We start from the raw sequence: 23371 nt of genomic DNA on the forward strand, positions 1-23371 counted from the left end.
GCTGCAGACATTAAATTAAACAGCTTAAAGTTTAAATGCTTTTTATTTTTTGGCTGCAGTAACTTCCTGGAGTCTTGTCATCATTGTGAGATGGCCAGGGAACCAGCAGAGACTCCAGGAAAGTCACTGTTGCATCCAAAATTCCATACTAACATGCTACTTAATTCGCTTAAACAACATGTGGGATATTTTAGTACATCCTTAGTATGAGACCAGTATTACATGAATTGCATACAGAATGTTCTATATTGTGTGTCTCTTGAGTTGCCGTGGGGCAGAGAAAGTTTTAGGGTGATGTTCTGCTGTTTTAGGGGGGCTCATACACGCGTGAGAGTTTTTTGGTGTGAAGAAAATAAATGGGCATACCAACATTCTAGGTATGTAGTGCATAGTATGAGATTTCAGACACAGCAGTTATCTCAGCTCTAACCAGTAAGATCACATGCTGTTTTCACATGCAACTCTGGAAACAGTTCAGGTAAAATAACACAGTCTTTACTGTTTAAAGGTAGGTTAGTTACACAGAAGGACAGTCAGTGGAGGAAAACAAATCCAAAAGGGATGAGGCAGAGTCCATCAACAGGCTAAATCCAAAAAAACCAAGAGAAGGACACAGGGAAACAAAATGCTGGCGCACTAGACACACAAAGAGCTAAGATGAACTGGCACTGAGAGAAAACAAGACACACACTAAATACTCAGGTGAGGGGAAGGATAAGGAGACAGAGGTGAGGCTAATCAGGGCGGTACAGACAATCAGACACAGGTGGAAAACATACAGGGGCAGGAAGTGAAGTGATCTGAAACAACATGTGAGTTTCAAAGTAAAACAGGAAACAACATGAATGAATGAAATAAAAAAACACAACCTAAGAAACTTGAGCTGTGACAGTAGCATTAGCCTGACAGCGGTGCATCCATGTCATGAGATGAGAAACAGTAAAACTCTAGCACATTTACTCACCTGGACAAAAACAAGATGGCGGTCATTTCATCTGTGGACCCAACTAGGGTGACCATATTTTGATTTCCAAAAAAGAGGACACTCGGCCGGCCACGACATAGCCTACTTAAATGATACTCGCAGTTTACTCAAAGATGCCTTATAATTTTAATATATTTAAAATTTATATGTATGGATAGAAAATTCAGTTATGTTAAAAAATAATATCTCTCAAAGACAGAGATTCAGATAGGCCCAGATAGCGGACACATACACACACACTAGAGTGTGGCGATCCGAGCCCGACGGTACCTGACGGGTTGGCCGGGTTTGGTCAAAAATGTAGCTATAAATTGTATTCGGGCTCGGGTCGGATTCGGTCAGCTTTCAGTGAAAATGTAGTGTAAAAATAAATAAAATCCTATTGTCTGTCCTGTTTATTGCTTGGGCTCTGTTATTTACGTGACAACACCTGAACATAACACACACAGACACACATTGGCTGTTTGTTTCTACCTCTCCCCTCGCTGGAAGTCTCGGACCTCCAGCCGCCCGCCTCCGCCTTGATTAAACGCTGAAAATAAAATAAAAGAGGGAGACAGGTTTTTCCTATTTTATCTTATTTTGTTATATTTCTCCCTCTCCTCTCGCTGGAAGCATCGGACCTCCCACCTCCCGCTCCCGTCTCAAACGCGGAGGTCTCCCTCTCCGCTGAGCACGCCCGGCCTGTAACCGTAACAACTGTGTGACACAAACTCAGTGCTTTGGTCATTAAATAATGTCGGGCTCGGTTCGGGTTCGGACAGAAATATGCGGCCCGTGCCGCATTCTAACACACACACACACACACACACACACACAAACACACGGAAAACCGGACATTATCATCAGTTTATAAAAACCCCCCGGACGCCCCGGACGGGACGTGAAAAGTGGACATGTCCGGACAAAAGAGGACGTTCGGTCAGCCTAGACCCAACTGCACACAGAATAGTCAAAGACCACAAGACTTTTACGGGCTCACCATGTAACATTAGTAATGTTCAACACATTCTCACTCCGACCTCGTCACATATCAACGTTTGGTCATGGACTCTCCACATCCAGATTAGACGTGAAAGGTACCCAGGGTGCATTGGTTGTTGATGTTCTGGGATGCCGTGTCAGGTTCTGGCTGTTACATGCATTGTCTTCTTTCAAAATACACTTCTGTTTTCACAGGCAATTTACCGTTTACATAAAGTCTCTTTCAAAATAAAAGCACTACAACGGTACAACACCGCAAATTGCAACAACTAACGCATGTGGTTGGGTTTCAGAAAAAAGAACAGGGTTTGGTGAAGGTCCACCACCACTTCCGCCTGCCCCACTTGGACATTCGCTGCTTTAACTTTTGTCCTTGTCCCGCCGTGTTTCCCCCTGATGCCACCGAGCATCGCTGAACTTTAGTGGCAATCAGTTGCGTATCATGCTGACGTTATAGGATGCCTTTTTTGTTGGTCTCTGACACAGCAATTCACTACCTAAGTGCCAGATTTCAACGACTTTGGAGTGAGACCAGGCTCACCCACGCTGTGCAACATTGTGGGAAAAGTCACTTTACTTTGTTTTGTATAGATAAACATTCAACATGAGTTTCAATTTTCTGACGATACCTGCTGCCTGCAGATTCATCTAACTCTTTCATGTAGTCATTTTCCTCTATATTCAATCCACGCAGCATATGGATATATCACTTCCCGCCCTTCATTTGAATTTTGTGCCTCATAATAGTCAAGTGGTTGCAAAGAAGCTGTTACAGTACCTGCTGTAAGTGTCTCATTAAAACAGTTGTTGTTTGCCATCTTATACCAGAAAGTCAGCTTTTCTCATAGTGTTCATTAGCAACCCCCAAAATAGCTGGTCTTTCATTCATAATCCTTCGCATGTCTTGAATATAATTACTTGTGTTATTTTTAGTGTTATAATTTTAGTCCTTAAGTTCTTACAGGGCAGCTACATTCCCAGAAGTGAACCTCATCTGACCAGAGCGGACATTAAAGACCACCACAACATCCACAAGCTGACTTCTCTTTCCTGAAAAGCCCTACAGGTTGTCAGACTGGGATTTAATATTTTTTTTAGCAGTAGCTTTGAAGTTTTTGTCCTGATTTAGCGGGGGAAGTGAGTATTTGCTCAGTTGAAAGTCATGGGAGAGGCATGCGGGCAGACAGAAATAGCTCCAAAAACTTTCGCCCTTCTCTTAGGTGGGCGGACAGGACATTGGGGCAGCAGCAGAGGCAAACAATGACATCAGGATCACCTCCCACACACATTCACGCACACACACACACATTTCAGAGCACACAGCCTCCGCTCCTGTGTTGATCGAGGCGTCACCACGTCAGGATTAAGTGATGTCATCCCCTAAGCGGCTCTTCTGCGGTCTCCCTCTGGGGCCTCTGTGACCCCTCAGGAGCCACCTGCAGTTCATAAACATCACCCGTGTGCACACATTGGCAGGAAAGGCCACAGCCCAGATGGACAACAATGAGCGTCAGAGATGCAAAGGGCCTGAAGCAATTCACCACAGCATTCCTGCTGCCTGTTGTCAGCCTGATGAGGGGAAATCCACCTCAGGAATGATGACAGCCGGGTAATTTGCTGGCTGTGCAGCCTTGTTAGTTTACACTTTATTTTGATTAAACTGGTGGAAATCATCAAAACAGACTGTTTCTGTTTTAACTACTACAACTAAGCCATCACTGTCCCAGCAATCAGGGTATGCCAGGAAAAAACAGTTCTTAAAAAATTGGGTTCAGTCTTGAACTTGTAAACAGCAGTGTGACAAAACAAACTTAACTCCGCTGATGCCTGGAAAGAAGGAAAAATAAGTGGATCTTGAGTTAAAGGAATATTTCAACATTGTACGAAATATGCTTATTCGCTTTCTTGACAAGAGTTAGATGAGAAGACAGATATCAACCTCGTGCCACTCTCACTCTCACTTCCTCACAACAGTGTCTGATGGAAATACAAAGACAATAGCTTGTCATTTACACTATTGTATGATCACGGGCAGATTGTGAGACAATGGGCCCCTTGGCAAGAGCATGTAAAAGGCCCCACCACCTCCATTAGAGCATGACACACAGATTATATGGTGGTTTGGCATCTTTTTTGTTGTTGTTTTGCATCTCTTTGTAGTTATTCTGTGTCTCTTTGAGGAAATCTGTATATTTTCTTTTGTGGTCATTTATGTCTCTTTGTGGTTGTTTTGCGTCTCTTTGTGGCTAGTTTATATCTTCCTGTGGTTGTTTTGAGTCTCTTAATAGTTGCTTTATGTCTCTTTTGTGTCTCTTTGTGGTAATTTTGTGTCTTCATGGTCACTTAGTGTGTCTGTGTTGTAATTTAGTGTCTCTTTATAGTCATTTTATGTCTCTTTGTGGTCATTTATCCCCATTTAGTAGCTATGTTGTGTCTCCTTGTTGTTTTGTGTCTCTTTTGTAGTCATTTTATGTCTCTTTGTAGTCATTTAATGTTTCTTTGAGGTTGTTTTGTGTCTCTTTGTGGTTGTTTTGTATCTTCTTGTGATCGTTATGTGTCTCTTTTGTAGTCATTTTATGTCTGTTTGTAGTCATTTAATGTCTCTTTGGGGTTGTTTTGTGTCTCTTTGTGGTTGTTTTGTATCTTCTTGTGATCGTTATGTGTCTCTTTTGTAGTCATTTTATGTCTGTTTGTAGTCATTTAATGTCTCTTTGGGGTTGTTTTGTGTCTCTTTGTGGTAATTTTGTGACTTCTTGGTCATTTAATGTCTCTGTATTGTAATTTTGTGTCTCTTTGTAGTCATTTAATGTCTCTTTGTGGTTGTTTTGTATCTTCTTGTGATCGTTTTGAGTCTCTTTGTAGTCACTTTATGTCTCTTTTATGTCTCTGTGGTAATTTTGTGTCTTCTTTGTCATTTGATGTCTCTTTGTGGTCATTTAATGTCTCTTTGTGGTTGTTTGGTGTCTCTTTGTGGTAATTTTGTATCTTCTTGTGATTGTTTTGTGTCTCTTGTAGTCATATTATGTCTCTTTGAAGACATTTTGTGTCTCTTTGTGGTTATTTTGTGCCCCGTAACAGTTGTTTTGTGTCTCAGAGGTAATTTTGTGTCTTTTTCAGTCGTTTTGTGACTCTTTGTAGTTATTTTGTTTCTGTTTGTGGTAATTTTGTGTCTCTTTGTGGTTATTTTATATTTTCTTGTGGTTGTTTTGGGTCTCTTAATAGTCGCTTTATGTCTCTTTTGTGTCTCTTTTAGATGATTTTGTGTCTTCTTGGTCATTTGTTAGTTGTGTTGTACTTTTTTGTCTCTTTGTGGTTATTGTATGTCTCTGTTTAGTCATTGTGTTTCACCTTGTGGTTGTTTTGTGTCTCTTTGTGGTTGTTTTGAGTCTCCTAATAGTCGCTTTTTGTCTTTTTTGTGTCTCTTTGTGGTGATTTTGTGTCTTATTTGGTCATTTTGTGTCTCTTTGTGGGGTTTTTAGCCCCATTTCATCATGGTACACTTTATTCCAGGGCTGGTTGGCCTTCATTGACCTTTCGTAGGCTCAGTCACTGGTATTTGTTCATATATAGAGCCATACTGGGTGAACTCCCTTCGTACATTTGTACTTTGATTGAACAGAGAGCTAATGTCACCTATAGTCTGAGATCTCAAGACACAGTTTTGTTGTTTGTTCCTACTGAAAGCTTTTATGTGCTCTGCTCCTCTCACTTGGAATGACCTTCAAAAAGAGTTGAACCTACGTGAAGTGGTCGCTTTGCCTGACTTAAAGGCTCTCATAAGGTTCTTGTCATTGTGCGTAAGTGCGCTAATATTTCTACATGTTACTGTTTTTTTTAATGTTTTTTATTGTGGTTGTTTTTCCCCCTTTCTTTACTTGTGTCTCCTTGTGCTTGTTTTGTGTCTCTTTGTAGTCACTCTTTTCTCTTTGTCTCTCTCTTTGGTCATTATGTGTTAACTTGAGGGACATTTTGCAGGTGAAGGTCAGGGGGCCCCTGACATTTTGGGCTCCTGGGTCAGTGCCTGCTTGGCCCTTTGAGTCATCCAGTCATTAATGGCCATCCAGTTACATCAGTGTTTGCTTGTGCTTACTTTTGGTCAATATGAGTAAGAAACAGCTCTTAGGAATTCAGAAGTTGTTTGGTTTGTGCAGAAACCAAACGGGTCCCAGGGTTACTGACCTCATCCTGTGCCATGGGCGACAATCACACAAAGAAGGTCAAAGGTCATATAATGCATGTGACCTCAAGGCTCCAAATCCTCCTTCAGTATTTAAACCATACTTATGACTTAAATCTTGGACTTACAGACATCAAAGGAGGTTAAATAGATGGCAGGCTCTTGTATTCACTCAGAGGTTTTGTGATGAGCTACAGTATGCACAACAATTGAGATCTGTGCTTGTTTAATCCTCCCTTAAACATTTTACTGACCTCACTATGAAATCATATGCAGCCCAGTAACAGCAGGCATCATCTGGATCCACGGCTGTGTATCCATCCCTCTGTGGCAACAAGCAAGACTCGACTTTGCGTAAAAGACACTGTAATTAAGTGATGGTGTCATCCGTAACATAACCCTTTTCATGGGTTGTTTACACGACTTCTTTTGATCCCTCACCAGTTGTGCTACCAGACGTGGCGGTGGCGCTGGCAGGGAGGGGTGGGGCGCCATGCTTATTCAGAGAGACTCAGCAGACAAACAATGAACGAAATCATTCAAGGAACAAAATGAGCCATGAAGGTTACAGCGTGAATGCTGCTGAAACCAGGCAAATGGCTTTTTTTTCCAATGCTGATATGTTGTGTGTGAACCAGCTTGGTGTGGATAATGATTTTGAAAAAAGCCATTGCTTACAAGACAAGATAGCTTTGGGTGTTATTTTTCATGACATGCATAGAATACATTCATGGCATCCAATCTAATGATGTTCTGTAGGGTACAGCCCTGACATATGCATGAATGCCATTTTTCAGACACTTCTCTTTATGTTCAGTAACGTGCCTCACAGGAACACACTGTTACAGTTTAACACAAAGACAGCTCACACACTGTATCTTTGCTTTTGCACAATTTCTCAGTGCCTGATGCATGTGTCATGTTGTTTTTGTATAATTTTAATCTGAATGACAACAGTGAGGCCAACAGAAAAAGTCCCTAAAACTTCTTCTTTTTTATTAAATAGAAACCACACAGGAAATGAGGTCATCTCCTCCGCCGAGTCACTTCACCAGCTACTGAACACATGACATCATTGTGGGTTTGGTTACACTTGGCTCCCCTGCAGTGTGTGTGTGTGTTTGAGATGATTATGCCCTTGTAATGTCACTATAGGTCAAGGATGAACTAAATTATGGGATAAACCCTCTTCTGTCAGCGTATCTTCATACAACAATTCGTACGATATCTAACAAGTTTGCGCCCTACAAATTATGTTACTTACTGTAAAGTTATGTAGGTTAGATTTAGGTTAAGAAACATAGTGATAATGTTCCTTAAGAAAACTAAAGCTCACTTGGTTTCACAGAGTTCACAACACCAGTCTCCTAGGGGTCACGTCATCGCAGCTTTCCCTGATTCGTGGGTTACGTGGCTCATTATTACATCAGATATGTGCAAATTCTGGTTTGTTACTTTTCGTATTACTTTCGAACAGTGCATGCCTGTATTACTTTAAATCTACAGTTAGTAACATTTATGAAAATGAGTTTGTCTTGTTTCCTGAAACCATTACTACATATAAAAATATAATGTTCCTCTGCCTCCTCATAGTATTACCACACATGAATGAGCACAATCAATCAGAACCGAGGAGTCTCTAATGCTGCTGTCAATCATTGCTGACGAACTGCGGTCAAACTGTCAAACTAGGCAGCACTGATCAAATACCCAGATAGCACACATACATCTGGCCGACGTCGGCCTGAGGACGACACATCGGCCTTGAATTTATAACGTCTGACAAGCGTCAGCCACATGGGCGGATATCTTTAAATTTAATACTCTTTTGTCCCAGCTCATCAAACGTCTCTGTTACGTCAGCTTTTGGTCGGCCCAGTGCCGTAGAATGTCTGCCCACATACGGAAGTCGCCACTGAAGGCGGAATTTCATCTCTGCGGTGTTTGTTTGGAACTGAGCTCACAGGACACAGCATCTCATCGCAGTTGGTTTCAGGTAAGCTAATTGGAATAAATTGGCAGAAAATAGCTATGTTGTTTCTTCTGTGAATGTTAAAAGAGGTTTCTGGTGAGTGGCGAGGCACAACTGGGTGTATATAGCACATGTCCCCACCAGCTAACGTTATTTTTCGTTAGCTGATGGCTAACTTAGTTTAGCGGTTTAGCTCATGTTAGCTAACAGGCTACAACTGTGGTGTTTTCATTTTATTTTCCCTAGTTGACGTTATCTGCTCATCTGGTTGTCGTGAGCACTCCTTTTGGGTTAAAGTGGAAGTGCCCGGAGCTGCCACCCGTGGTACCGCGGCCCCCCGGCCTGACCTCCGGGGCCCTGGACGGGTGCTCAAGTGTGGGTGAGAAGAGCGGAGAGGACTACGGAGGTCAGGCAGGGTGGGCTGACACTGTGTATCCCAGAACGGGTGCTCAAGTGTGGGTGACAGGCGCAGAGAGGAGCGCGGAGGTCAAATAGTGAAGTTTAAGGATGCCTTCGGTATGTTGTTAATGTGATTTTATGGGCAATTTATCAGTCGAGGTCTCCTCCTCTGCAAAATAAACTGACCCGGTGGCTACAGGTTTTTCCGAGATGAAGGACTGATTGTTGAGCTGCTGTGAACAGTTAACGGAGTTAACGCAGGGTCCCGTTATTTAACATTTTCAACACTAATTTAAGCAGAATGACGGACCCAAAGCCTTCAATCTGGCTAAAAGACAGCTGAAATGCTAAAAAAAAAAAAATACAGTGGTGAAGTTGGGATTTGTTTCTTGAAGTTACGTGCTCATCGTCTTTTCTGTCTCTTGCAGGCTGCCAGGAGAAGTGGACTGGCCATCAGATATTTTTTGTGGAAATTTGTCAAAGTTTGTCAAATTGACTTTTGTCTCTTCATTGTGCACACTTACACACGAAATAGGGTAACAGTCAGCTATTTTTGAATGTTAACATTAATTTCTCACATTGAATGGTGAAATATTTGTAGTTTGAAAGGTCCGACCTAAATGAATAAAGGTTGTAGTTAGCGAAGCATTGCATGAAGCATGAATATTAATGAAGGAGCGCCCACTGAGTGCAGTTTTTTATTGATCGTTTGAACGTGGCATGGTGGTCATTTTCAATTAAAGGCCGACGTCTCAGCGACATCTTGGCAATGAGCAAACGCTCTCCATGCTACGTCTTAATGATCTAAACTTGATACATTGGGCCGACGTCGGCCAGATGTATGTGTGTTATCTGGGTAGGAATCAAGATTCTGTGACTGCATGTCCTACAGTGCCTGCAGTGCTTCATTTTGTCGTTATAGTTTCCAATATGGTGGCGTGGTCACAAACTCTCATTTTACAGCTAAACAGTACACTAAAATATGTTTGTGAAAACATCTGAGGTGAAATATGGGCAATGCAGTCACAGAATCTTGATTCATAATTGATCAGCACTGCCGAGTTTGACCACAGTTCCTGAGCAGTGATTGACCAACCTGTTTTCATCCCAGGCTGTAAAGTACCAACGAATTGTCACACCTGCACAGACCTCAAAGCTGAAACACATTGCAACACGTGATAAATGTTGTGAAACGGTTGCGGTTAAGTTTAGAAAAAACACAGAAGCAAACTGGAGAGGGACTGACAAAGCTCAGATATAAGATTCAGACTCAGATAAAAGTTTAGGATCTTTAATCAGGTTCAGGTCAGTACAAGGGTGATCAGAAACGCAGACAGGCAAAAAGGGTGGTCAAGAGGCAAAAAAAACTGTCAAAAACACACTCAAACTCTCACTCAAAGGTAAAGATGATCTCACAATGGAGAGGAAGACGGGGACTTTAATAAACAAAGACAAGGGTGACAACGAGACACAGGTGAAACACATTAGGGCAGGGCAATAATCACAAGGGAGGGAAACTTGACAGGACATGGGATCTAAAATGAGATGAGACAATGGTTACCAAACTAAAACAGGAAACACAGGGATGACAAATAAACTTAACATAACTTGACGGGTCATGACAAAAACTACTTGGTTAGGTTCAGACCAAAGATCACATTCTGGGTTAAAGTAAGTACAAATGTTGCATAATGTAACATGCCGAAATACACAACATGAGTTGTGCAGTGGTAGGTTTTTGCTAAACCTAACCGCAACCGTTTCACAACATTAATGGTGTGTATGTTGATACATACAGGTATACATATTGCAAAACTCTGTAAAAGTACACCAAAGCATACATTTTCGTTTCCAAATATTTATTTGAAAACGAAACCATTCATACGGTCAATAAAAAAACATTTTGTTAATAATAAAAAACGAATCTCAACAGTGACCGCGTCAGCCGTGTGTGTGCGTGCGTGCGTGTGTTAGTATGTCAGAGAGGAGTATCAGAGAGTATAGGGAAGAGTATCTCTTCCCTACCCTCACCAAATGTGCCCCTCAATAAACCAGGACTCCTATATGAATGGGTATTATACTGAACTAAACAACATGATTGTATTATTTTGTCAGCAAATCATTTTGGTGTCAGCTTATCATAATCAGTATGGCAACACCCATATTCAATGCAACAGTAAAACAAGTAAAAATATAAGTCACCAGCAACTTCAACTTATCTCACCTTATTTCAGTAACATTTGATAGATATTGAAAACTTTTGAACTTAGATAAGAGCCTATCCTTAAGAAGGGTCCTCAAACTGTTTTCAGCCTGCACTGCTCTGTACAAAATGGAACCAAATGGACCTTTACGGGTTAATTTGGCTCTTATAGCTTATCATCAGTCATTTATCTGGCCTCGGGTCGGTCCCCATCCTCCCCGGACCTCATGTTGAGAATAACCAGTTTTCTTACTTTTATATGTTAACTTACTTGTTGCAGCATCATCATTTGACGACATCACGCTGCTGCTGGGGGCTGGGGGGGCTCCTCAATGGCCCTTTTTTTTTTATCTCTCTCCCGTTCAGCTCCACCTTTCCTCTTTTTGCGGTCCATTGTAACAACACTGCTGAGCTGCAGAGCTCCTACTGCACAGTCTGCACACACAGGCACACGTACACACCCTCTGCTCTCTGCTCCACCTGACTCTCCACAACCAAGCTGCTTTCAGTTTACAGTCGCGCTGATTTGGGGGCGGGCACGGGCGGAAAGCAAAACAAACTAATCACGTCTTGAATCTACAAAAAAAAAACTTTTTGACCAATCGTTGTGACAAATGCTGACAAGCACCTATCATTTCTGACAGCGGGCGGGCTCTCTGCCAGCCGGCACGGCCACCTGCGCTGCACAGCTTGCGCTGCAGAGCGCGCCTTAAAAAAACAAACAAAAAAAAAAAACAATACAGGCAGGCCAGAGCAGACCACTTGCGGGCCAGGCCACCGGGGAACTCCCCGGTTCTCCCGTGGGCCAGTCCGGGCCTAGCGTTGAGCTGCAAGTGACATGACCCAGCAAAAAACCGCTCCAGATGAGATTTCTCATCTCAAGCGACAAGCGAAAAATCACTCTGTCGCTCTGTCGCTGTTGCTCGGAGCCCAAGTGATTTTTCTCCCGGGCAAATATACGCTCAATCGCCCGTTTCCATTGACTTTCTATGTAAAGTCGTCGCTAGCGGAAAAAAAAACAGGTCCAGTGTGAACACACCTTTAGTAAACAGTATGATTTTTTTGGTGCATGGGGCTTAGCTGGAGGCATTCAGAGATACTGGAATATTCCGAACTCTGCCACAAACTGGATGATTAAATTCAGACATCTGTCAGAATGGACCGTTACTCAGAGCACCACACTCTTGGAGTGGCTGGGTGCACTCTGGACACTGTCTGGGAAGACGGAGTAGCAGAACTTAACTGTTTGTTAATGTAGAAATATAACTCTCCATTTCTTCAACCAACAGGGCTCTCATTTTAGCGTAGAGCATCAGACTGAATTTACAAACACACCATGTCAGGCCACTCACTCTCCGGGACCGCAAGTGTTACCTGAATAAGTAAACACTGACCAACAGGACCCATCTGGCCGACCCGTATGCTCTAACTCAGTGGATGGATGATGTCACAGGAAGCTTTGTGGTTGATTACTATGCGAATCTTACAAAGGAGGATGACACTTGAACGGTTTCCTCCAGTTTGTTTTGCTTTCAAAGCTAATGTTAGCTAATGCACTAGGAGTTAGCGTTACAGAGAAATCCAATATTCCTCTTAATACCTCCCCAATTTCTGATAAGGTGGCTGGTATGTGATAAAGTTTAAGTTCTGAGTCATGACTCCTTCTATTCTGGCTCCCAATAACACAACAAGACAACATTTTAAGATAATGTAGTCTACATCCTCATGTTTCATCAGTCATGTTTTGCCTCCAGCTAATAAAATGACATCAGTGTGACGTCGGCCCTAAACAGTCCAGTCCTTGACTCTGGTTGTTTTCATTCAGCCAGATGCCATTAGAGACACAACAAGAAGGAACTTATTTTTTTCTCAGATTATCTGTATGATGAAGCTGTATGGATACAGTGACAGTATCAGCAAATGCACCAAAATGATATAATAAAAGTTACCAACTGTGGCTTTAATGTATTCGATATGTATGTATTCGGTATTCGTTATGATATGATGACTTATTGTACCTACCTGTAACTATAATCACACTGTTTACTTACAGCTGTATCTCTGTGTTTCTCTGTCTGCGTCTCATATTTTTCTTGTTATCTTTTGTCTGCTGAAAAAAAACTTTAAATTCTCCATCACAGATTTTGCCTCAGAGACAGCTCTACATTTCTCCCGATCGTTGCAAGCAGGCGAGACACAGTGAAATATATTTCCAAAGCTGTTCGCTGTGTCCTTAATGCACCCAGATCTGTACTTCCATTCCTTCACTGCTAAAAAGCGGAGGCAGTCATGCTGACAGTTGCCTCTCTTCAAAGCCTCTTTAATGGCACGTCAATTCCTGCTTCCCCTGGGACGGTGACTGAGGGAAGATGTGGAGGCTGACTGTGACTGCTGGCTATGGAGGACCAGCCAGCTGCAGCTCACATCCACTATTCCAAAATCTACTCATCCTCTCTCAAGTAGGCAGAGACATATTCGCCTTTGTGAACTCCCGAATTTAAGGCATAGCTGTCACAGTGCTGTCGGAGTGTGTGAGCGCTCCCGGATGATGATCGTTTGATCTGCACAAAAATGCTCTGGGCACAAGACAATGTCTCCAGCCATTACTGCTAGTTAGGTGCCTACCTGGTATATTCTATTATTAACCAGGCAGAAGAGAAATCTCTTACAATTAGAAAAAATATCTGCCGTGGAAACATCTTCATAAATATTTGATGCTATTTCTTGTAAATCCAAAGACAGGTTCTGAATGTAGCTCATGAAAATCAGCATATTTTATGCTCGAGCTGTGAACGCAAGTGGCATCCTGTCTCGACTTGACTACATTGATCTTTAGCTTTTTTTAATATGTATCTCTCCACTCCGTGTCGCAGATATGGTACTGCCTGAGGTGAAGTAGCATACTCTTAGCCAAACTAGAGGTGCAGACCACTTTGGTCCATGACGGAAACGTCTGAACTATTGGATGGACTGTCATGAAGTTTGGTAAGGTCATTCATGACCCCCTCAGAGTGGATTGTAATAACTGTCCGCTGCAGTCTACATATCTAATCTTTAAATCACCTGTCTTGTGTTCTCCTGTGACGAAAAAAAATCATAAACCAGAAGGGATTTAAAAAAAAAAAGATTCAAGACAGCACCGCCTATTTTCACATTATACATATAGATAGATAAACCAAGCAACAACCTCCAGGGCTGAAAAATTAAGCCAAAATGCCCAAGTGCCAAAAACTGCAGTTCCTCTGATGGCCACTTGAGGCTGGCTCCAAAAGTGAGTTAAGATTTTTGCACACTGAGTCCGTTTTTTTTGTTCGAAATTCTTGCACAATTAACAATAAATACAACCTCACATTGTGTCAATCTCTTCTGTCGTAAAGTTTTCGGAGCAGATTCGATGATCTGCATCTTTCGCATCCGTCAGGAGCCTTTTGAGACCTGTTTGACCCAGAATCAGTGCAGAAAATGCAACAGCGTGACACATCCATGACAAGACAGAGTAACAGGTCACACAGTATCTTTTCTTAACTCAGATAGCTACTTTCAACAGGTCTGATAGTAATAATTAGGTAGCCTAGATATTGATGATCATGAGGAGGATGTGGACTGCACACAAACAGAAAGCAGACAGAGAGGGAGGACAGCTCAGCCCTGTCAGCTGCGGTACCAAATAATAGATACGAGAAAAGAGTAGCAACAGCCAGAAAGGTAACTCCTGTGGAGAGAAGCAGGGTAGGAATTATGTCTTTTCATTTTGTGACTCTATGCAAGGTTTCTCTGCGTAAATTTCCAAAAACATGGACTCCAATGGATGCCTTCAATCCACATAAACCCCCATGTTAAAACGGTACGAAAATGATTTTGGTCTCCATGGCTAATTTCCTCATTTATGGAGACCTGTGCATAGGGTGAATTGTTATACAACTCACTAATTTAACAATAATTTAATTTTTCAGTTCATGAACGTCAAGTGTAACATTTTGGTCGCCTAAAAAAGTCTCGATCAGTGTTTGGTTGTACGAAAAAACTCTCTAAAGGTTCATTCTCACTGCCGCGATGCAGAAATGCGGGACAGATTTGCGGAATATTCGCGCAGTGCTTTTCCGCGCTCAAACCATACACACAGGCACGGTACGGACGCGGTGCAGAATTTCGCGTTGTTGTGTTCCAAGTCCGCACTGCGTGAATGGGTGTGGGTGAACATGGACGAGAGTAGCAGCAACAGCAGCGAGCTAGCAAGCTAACGTTTAACAAGCGTCAACATCAACTTTCTTTAGCACTTACCACTCTCACCGCAGCCATCAAGCGGGACAATGGACTGCCAGACGTTGTCCTTTAATTCATTGTTCATAAAATCATCCCGTCTTTTATCAAAAAGGACGGGGTACTGTGAAACGAGGTTTATCAACCTTTCTCCCATACTGTCCTGCCTGGCTGGATTTCGGACTCTCCCGGGTCTGCGCGACTATAAACAAACAATTTCATTTGCCCAGCTGTGTAGTTCCACCGGCGAATTCCGCGGGGGGTCAAAGTCTGGGCGGAAACTTTTTTCACCGCACTAAAGTTCCACCCCGGTGTGCAAACTTCCATAAGACCCCATGAAATCAACTTTTATATTTTTCCGCGAGAATAATCCGTGCGGATATTCGCCCTCAGTGAGAATGGATTTTAAGAAGTCAAATGTTCAGTTTTTATGATGAGTACATTTTGTTTTAATGGTTTTACGCCCATTTTTACTAGCTAAATTTAGCATCAGCATTATCGCTTGTGGCTGTAAATGCAATGTGCTAACCAAGCTAGCACTAGCATTAGGGTAAACTCCAAGCTCTCATCCAACTATGACTTCAAAAACACAAGAAGGCAACAGCCAGAATGCACAACTCGAGGCTTTAAAACCAATGGGTAACGTTACGGTGGCTACATCCATCATTTTTGTACAGTTCATAAGATAAAGAACTTGTTTTCAGCAAAGAAAGTCTTGTTCACTATTTGGTTGTACTAAAAGACCATCTCAGGAGCCAAATGTTAAGTTTTTATGGTAAGTACATTTTGTTTTAATGGTTTTAAGACTGTTTTTGCTAGTTAAAATTAGCATTAGCATTAGTGGTATAAATAACTGTAGCTGTAAATGCAATGTACTAACCAGGCTAGCACCAGAGTTAGGGTTAGCACCGAGCTGTCACCCAAATATGGCTCCAAAAATCTAAGAAGATGACAGCCAAAATGCACAGCCCGATGCTTCAAAATCAGTGGGTGACGTTATGGTGGTTACGTCCATTATTTCATACAGTTTATGAGATAAATAACTTGTTTTCAGTTAAGCCAATCAAATGGCTTCATTACAAAGGCTATTGAACCCCCAGCCTACTTATAATAGCATGTTTGCATAGCTACCATTTGACTCAAAGCACTGCTGGGCCTACTTACAGCCTCACACAGCCACTAACACAGCTGTAGACCCCATGGTCTCGTTAGTAAATGAGGGAAATCTTTGTCTAAGTAATACACGAGGGTGGTATAGCCCTTCCTCCCACAGACAGCGAATGCAGAACAACCCATTAATTCCAGTGACTGCAAGCTGCAGGAATGTGCTGGTCGTCAAAAGCAGGTGGTCCTGGCCACAGGTGTGTTTGTCAAACTCTCTGCCTGAAATGGAGCCTCATCTGTCAAAGCCGTACAAGGGTACCAATACCATCCTGGCACACAGACTCCTAACATCTGCTGTCCATGTGCTGTATATGCAGCAGTGACAGAAAGCTGTGTAAGGCTCAGTCACCAAAAAAGCAAAGCCCCTGGGAGAAGAGGAAGGACGCCAGGGACAGTAAAGACAGTAAAATTAATTTGCAGCTCAGTCATGCAGCCTCCTTCTTCCTTAAATTGACCAGAAAATAGAATTTCGAAGCATAAAATTCCTCTGTGGTAACTGGATCATTTCTTAACACAGATTTCAGCAAAGCCGCTGCTGAGGGGAACAAAATTGCATTGAGCTATTCGAGCATTTGTGGTGTGAAGCATGGTGGGTGTTAGTTAAAATGCTTTGCACCACCACTCTAGTGTGCACTGACTGAGATACTGGATAATGGCTGTCTAATTAAGACAACCTTAAAATTATTCAAAACATGCCCGGGAATGACTCGGTTACAGTATATCTGCCTTCCTCTTGTAGATATTCTGCGGCTCTTTATTTTCAGGAGGACGGTGGAAATCAGGGGCTCATGCTGTGTGCCTGCTTGGCTTGCTCAAGTGCCACCGCTTTAATATGAGGAGCGCTTGTGACTGACGAAACGGGCAAAGTCTGTCCTCAGATCTTCAGAGGCGCCGGCAGATCAGAGGGCGGCTGTCACACCTCCAGGCAATCTTCAGCAGCACAGTGGAGATCCTTCAGAGCTGCTGACCCCCCTGAGATACACTGGGGCTGCCCAGGAAGCTGCACAAGAGCGAGAGATTTCAAAGAAAGGAGCAGCTGCTCAATTGATTTTGGTTGCTGTATCTCTAAACCATGTCAGAGAGGTGATGTTGTGAAATTCTAGCCGGTCTTTTATGTCTGCTAATCCAAGACGGGATAATTGATTTGGTAGATAAATGATTTTTGGAGAAGTTGCTATGTAGGTCAGAGCTGAATATATAAATGAGAAGCAATTAAAGCTACTAACTTCCCAGCATTTGTATAATTTAAAATTCTCTTTCCATGAGGAGTACATTCAGTTTTTAATTATACCATTATAACAAGCATGCAGCTAGTGTGTCAAGATGATAAGAACAAGGCTAAGCAGTATTTGGGAGATTTATTGCTAAACATTATGGACTTCTGGATATTGCATATGTTAATCCCTTCCTTGGCATTTCCTGCTCAAGTAATTATTTGCATGATAATACTACATCCTGTGGAATCCAGACTAAGAGGAAGAGTGTGTCAGTGTTTGGAGGAAGAGAGAGGATTTTGCTGTCTATTCACAGACCTGTCTAACATCTCACATTTATTTCCCTGCTCTCTCTGCCAGTCCTTTTCCGGCGATGGTGATGTGCTTAAAATGCTGAACGCACGCTGTTTTCATGGAGACAATACCTCCATGCTTTATTTCCTGGAATTATTCCTCCTGGCTGTGAAGCCTGGCTTGGTGCTCTGCTGTGTCCAATTAGCTTCACACAGACAGCAGAGGCGATCCTCTACAGGCCAAACAAAAAAAATAAAATAAAATAAAAAAGTTGAATAGGTCATTTCACGGATGAGCACAGCGTACGTCTGATCCCCCCACAGAAACCCAAAGATATGTAAATCCCTATAGCTTGGAGGGATGACGTAATGCTAAAAATCTCCAGAATCATGACACATATCGGCTTCTGAGAAGTGTGTAGACTGGGGAAAGACGGAGCTGTGTGTTCAAAGGGAGGATTTACGGTCCCCTTTAAACTCATCTTTAAATTAGGTGAGTCATTGGAGGCTCCAGGCCATTTGAAAAGGCTCTCAAGGGTTGTTTGTCTCCAAGTCAGCCCCTCTGACATTAATGAGGCCTTGACAAAGCGAGAACTAAGATTGCCGACCTTTAACAAGTTGGATAAAGGTCTGCACAGGAAATACTGGCCCTGTTGCAGCAAGGTCTGCAAAATTTCTGGAGGTGCTGACACCTTACATTTCAACCTATAAGTTCAAACCTTTTTCATTACTGATTTGTTTTATCATATAGGGCTTGCTACGGTTTCTTTAATCTCAACCGTTCACACCATGTAGACTGAGCTGAGCTCCCAAGAGCTCATGTTCATCTTGACAATGAGTATATGGTAGAAAGTCACATCTAAGATTTCTCAAAAGTGCATTTCCCTTATGAGAGATCCTCCTGTGATGACTGCTAAACGCAGTGTGATCTTTATCTCGTTATTCCTCAGGCTACCAAGGACCCAGGGGACTAATAGCAATTCATTTGGGGAACAAAGTCAGCTTCCATCATATACAACACAGCATGAATACTGACTAGCTCAAATGCATATGCACACTGGCACACATTTAAATGCAGAGGGGCAGGGTGAAATCCCATTTTTACCAAGGGACTGTTTGACTCTCTTCACTGAGTTGGAAGAAGAAATAATTCAACATTTTGGTAAATGTTCACTTTCATGCCAAGAGTTAGATTAGAAACATCTATCTGTCCATTAATATGAAGCTATGGCCAGCTGCTTATCTTAGCTTAGTTAAGCATAAAGACTTGAATCAGGGGGAAATGGCTAGCCTGGCTCTATTTAAAGGTAACAAATCCAGCTGCCACTAATTTTTAAATGTTATATCATGTTTGTTTCATCTAAAAACACAAGTGTATAAAAATGACACACTGTGGTTATGTGCCAAGCTATTTCTTGGCCCGCAGCAATGACTTCCTGGAGTCTTGTTGTCACAGCAAGGTTGCCAGGCAACCAGCAGAGATATAATGTGTTGATTAGTGAGCCTAGAGGTGTGTCATCTTTCTCAGCCAATTCTCAGCAAGAAAGTGAATTTGTATTCACTGTTGATGCCATTTGGAGCCAGAGTCTGCACAGTAGCAATCTTAGCGTTATCAAGTTCCCACCGACCAATTGCAAGCAGCGCTATTGATCCCAAGCTTACCAAGTGACGCAGACAGCTGTCAATCATGACGTCAGACCTCCTTTTAAAAGCATTACAAAACTACTTAAAATCAAACTTATCAGAAAAATAAACACTTGAACAAGTATCAGCATGACAAGAACGACTTAAAATGACAGAAACTGTCTTCAGGAAAAATTTGTTTGACGTGTACTTACATTTTTTAGTTTGGCCCAGTACACAAGCACAGGAGGGGAATCAATTTATAGACCGAAGTATGTCCAACTCCGCTACAATAGGTTGCAATATGCCCCCTTTTAACTTGTTAGTGTTGGACCTTTTTCTGGTTGACCTATTACGTCACAGACCAAACAGCTGACATTCGGTGTTTCCCCCCTACCCATGTATTTTAAAATATTTGACTCTTTGAGCTGATACAGCATGAATTGTGTCTCCTTGTCCTTCCAAAAATGCATGGCTCTAGATGTAGATTTCATCATGTTGTTAATGACTTCCTGTTCTTTGTTATGCATTTAATGCTGTTCGACTTCCAAGTCAAAGCCCGGGGTGAAAACTGTGGAGCGTCTACATGTTTACATGCATTTTAAAAGTTTTCTCTAATATCATGTAAACGTACTTACTAATAAAGTGTTCAGACCAATGACCGTGTATAAAAATGGTAGGGCATGATGGCTTCCCAAATTGAAGCCAAAACATCTTGATAGTCCCCTGGTGGCTAGCTGTGGTATAGGTCATAAACCCGCCCCCTCCCATGTTAGCAGATGGGACATGGGCCAAACTAAAGACTCAAAGTACACGTCAAATACATTTTTTCCAAAAGATGTTTTCTGTCTGTGATGTAATGAAGGGGTACATGCAAGTATATGGGGGACTATCGACCTCATTTTCTGGCCATTTACAGTAGACGATCAGTTTGACTTATCAGCCAAAAAGCCATTGGAATATATAGGAGGATATACCCACTTGCTCCTTGGTAACCTAAGCATTATACACTCACCCCATCAACTACCACTACACCACTGGTTTCTGTCATTTAGTATCATTCTTACATGGCTCCAGAGGACATCACGAGTACAAGATGGTAGCGCCCATGTCTTGGCTTCGTTTTTGTACAGTGGGAGAAAGTGGTGACATGTTTTCCATCTTTACATACAGTCTACGGTTCAGACAGAAAGAGAAGCGAATTTTCTGTCATCATTCATGTGAAACTGCCAGTGTACCAACCAGGCCCCCAGAGGCACGCCAGGCTTTATAGGCAATTTTACATAGTGGCCAAATGTGGAATTACAACCTCTGAGCCCATCACGTGATGCCATGGGGCACTTTTCCCATGGACTTACAATGTGAAAGAGACGTCTGTAAATAAGTGGATAGATTTTTTTTGAGCATCACAGCCTCAGCGAAAAGTGTGTCACTATCGGGATTTGATCCGATAACATTTTGAAAGTCTAAAAGAGCTGCACAATTAAATCATTTTATTCCCATTAAAGTTTGTAGAAGGCTAAACTGGAAGTTAGTTGCTCAGCTGATGGAAGTCTCTAGTGTATTTGCTTTATGGGCCCCTTGATATGGAAGATCCAGGTAATTTCATACCATGGAAATACAACTTCCATACGAATGAAGGGGGGCCCGCCTCCAACGCTGTATCCAGTTCTCTTTATACATCCATGGTACCAACTGTGCGGGCGTTAGCTGGAAGCTAGCTACCAACAAACACACCAGTGGTGTCTGTGGGAGTGCGCCTGTGTGTTTGTGTTCAGCTCAACCTCTGACTGATCTCTCAGATCTCACCAGGAACTCCACAGTCCTCTCTGTTACTTCCCTCCAGTCTCAAGGCAGGCTGTGTGTTGCACTGCTGATGTGTTAGACTGTAGTTTTAGCTGGATGCACCAAACAAACCGTCAAGTGGGTGCATCAGAGGGCAATAAAACCTTTCACATCACCTCTAACTGGAGAAACATCTTCTGACAGCAGTTTTGTTTGACTCATGCATATCTTCTTCATCACACGTCAGGAGTAATACCTCATCTCATTATACAAAAAACATAATTTCTAGTAGGTTAAAGTATAAACGGTCTATTGTACCATTGGGGAAGAGCTTGAAAGCACTTATTAGCTCCAAATCACAATTTAAAATGAAACATTCAGAGCTGAATAAATAACACACTGCCGCATTTATTGTTGAAAGCGAAAATAAATTCTCTAATATAGATTCAGTTTTATCTTCCAGCCCGAGTAAACTAATTTGTTAGGGAGCTATGAGCAATTTCTGTGTTGGATGGTAATGTTGTTTTTACTAATCATAGCAGTATAATGTTCCTGCCTGAGTGCGTTTTTGCCTGCAGTTATGTTAAATTAGGCAGTATGCATGGCATGCTCGATTCGCAGAATTATTTGAGTCCTTCTCTCCCCCCAACTCATTAACTATTCAATGTGAACTCCTGATCCTGCGGGGTATTGACATTAATTCCCCACACTACTGGAGCAAGCAGTTTGGAATGTTTAAAAAGACTCTGCAAACCTCGCCGCGGCTGTCTTCAAACAGCTAAGTTTTTCAAAACAAACTAACCATTTGCTAATTTGCGTCTTGCAACCTGCCCGGAGAACAGCCCTGTCACGCGCTGCATTATTAAGTGAAAAGCTAATTACGCCTTTCACTGGCCCATGTCCATTACAAGCAACACAATAACAAGCTCATCAGCGGCAACAACAGGAAGAGCACTTGTGTTGTTTAACAAGTTGTTGATCACAAGCTTTAATCCTGCGCTGACATGATGAGGTAGACTTGTTACTAGGATCTTGTTCTGCTCCTGCCTGTCTAAACCAATCCCATTTCAGCAGCACTCTCTTCTGCCTTGACCTTGGGCAGTGGATTTCCTTGAGGGCAGGGTGGCCACAGTGAAAGTTGAACGAACTGGCTGAGGGTGGAGGAAACAGAGGAGCTTGTGCTGAGGCAGGCAGAGAAATGTATGAATGACTGCAAAGAGAAAAGCATCAAACCAATCAGGACAAAGAGGAAATCTGTAAGCCAATCACAGAGAGCTTTCCTTCTCCCCCTCCAGCGTCTCTCTGACTTCTTCTCCTGACTGTTACCAGGTCACAGTGCCTGCCCGCGCCTCTGAATAATCTGTTTCATTGGGTCAGTGTGCCTCTCACAACGCGCCTGACTGGCTGGTTGGGCATACGCGGTTGCTAGGGAGCTCAGCCAATCAGAGCAAGGCGGAAGTTTCCCCTCGGTTTCTAGGCAGGTTTCACGTGCTGTAGATGTTTTGGCGGGAGAGTGAGAGAGCAGGAGCGGGAGGGGCGGCTGCAGGGTGAAGTGGAGCATGTGATTGTGCGTGTGAGAGCGAGCGGGTGTGTGTAAGTGCGTGTGCAAGCTGAGCGTGCACGTTTGTGAGCGCGTGTTCATTTTGCCCTGCCTCTTGCTTTCTGATGCAACATCGAACTGTGTCTCCTGGGCTACTAGGGGACCTTGTTATGTTTTTTTTTTTTCTTCCTGTCCTCGCAGGAAACGAGAACCAATTGCTGTGCTGTTGCCATCGGAGCGGGGAGGTTTGTTTTCCCTCCACTTTCATCCCTGGTACCTCCCCGTCGACAGTTACCGTAGAAACAAGAGCAACTCCAACTCTATTTCCATCCATGTCTCCCTCCTTCAATGATTTATAGTTGCTTTCTTTTTTTAATCCACTGCACAGCGCCTACCTACCAACACTTTAGCAGCCAATGAAGTATTTAGAAAATTGTGTGACATCTCTGAAGAGGAACTGTATATAAGCAGAGATGAAGAACTGCAGGAGCACACACTGAGGTACATGTTGTACAGTGCCACCTGAACTTTTGAGCTCCGTCAAGACATGTCAAGACTGCGAGTTAACAAGATTAACCGTCTCCGTGTTTCGCAGAACAGCTCGGTCTCCCCCACCCTAAAAACAAACTCAGACATATCTTTCACCAACATGTTATCTCCCCAACCCCCCTTGAACTCTCTGTTAACAGAGAGAGGCAGCTCATCACATCTGACATGGGCTTCCCAAAATCCCATTATTGCCACTTGAGTGCACTCCGAGTTACAAGAATTA

This window comes from Epinephelus lanceolatus, chromosome 13 (assembly GCF_041903045.1).
Source record: "Epinephelus lanceolatus isolate andai-2023 chromosome 13, ASM4190304v1, whole genome shotgun sequence".
Taxonomy (NCBI): Eukaryota; Metazoa; Chordata; class Actinopteri; order Perciformes; family Serranidae; genus Epinephelus; species Epinephelus lanceolatus.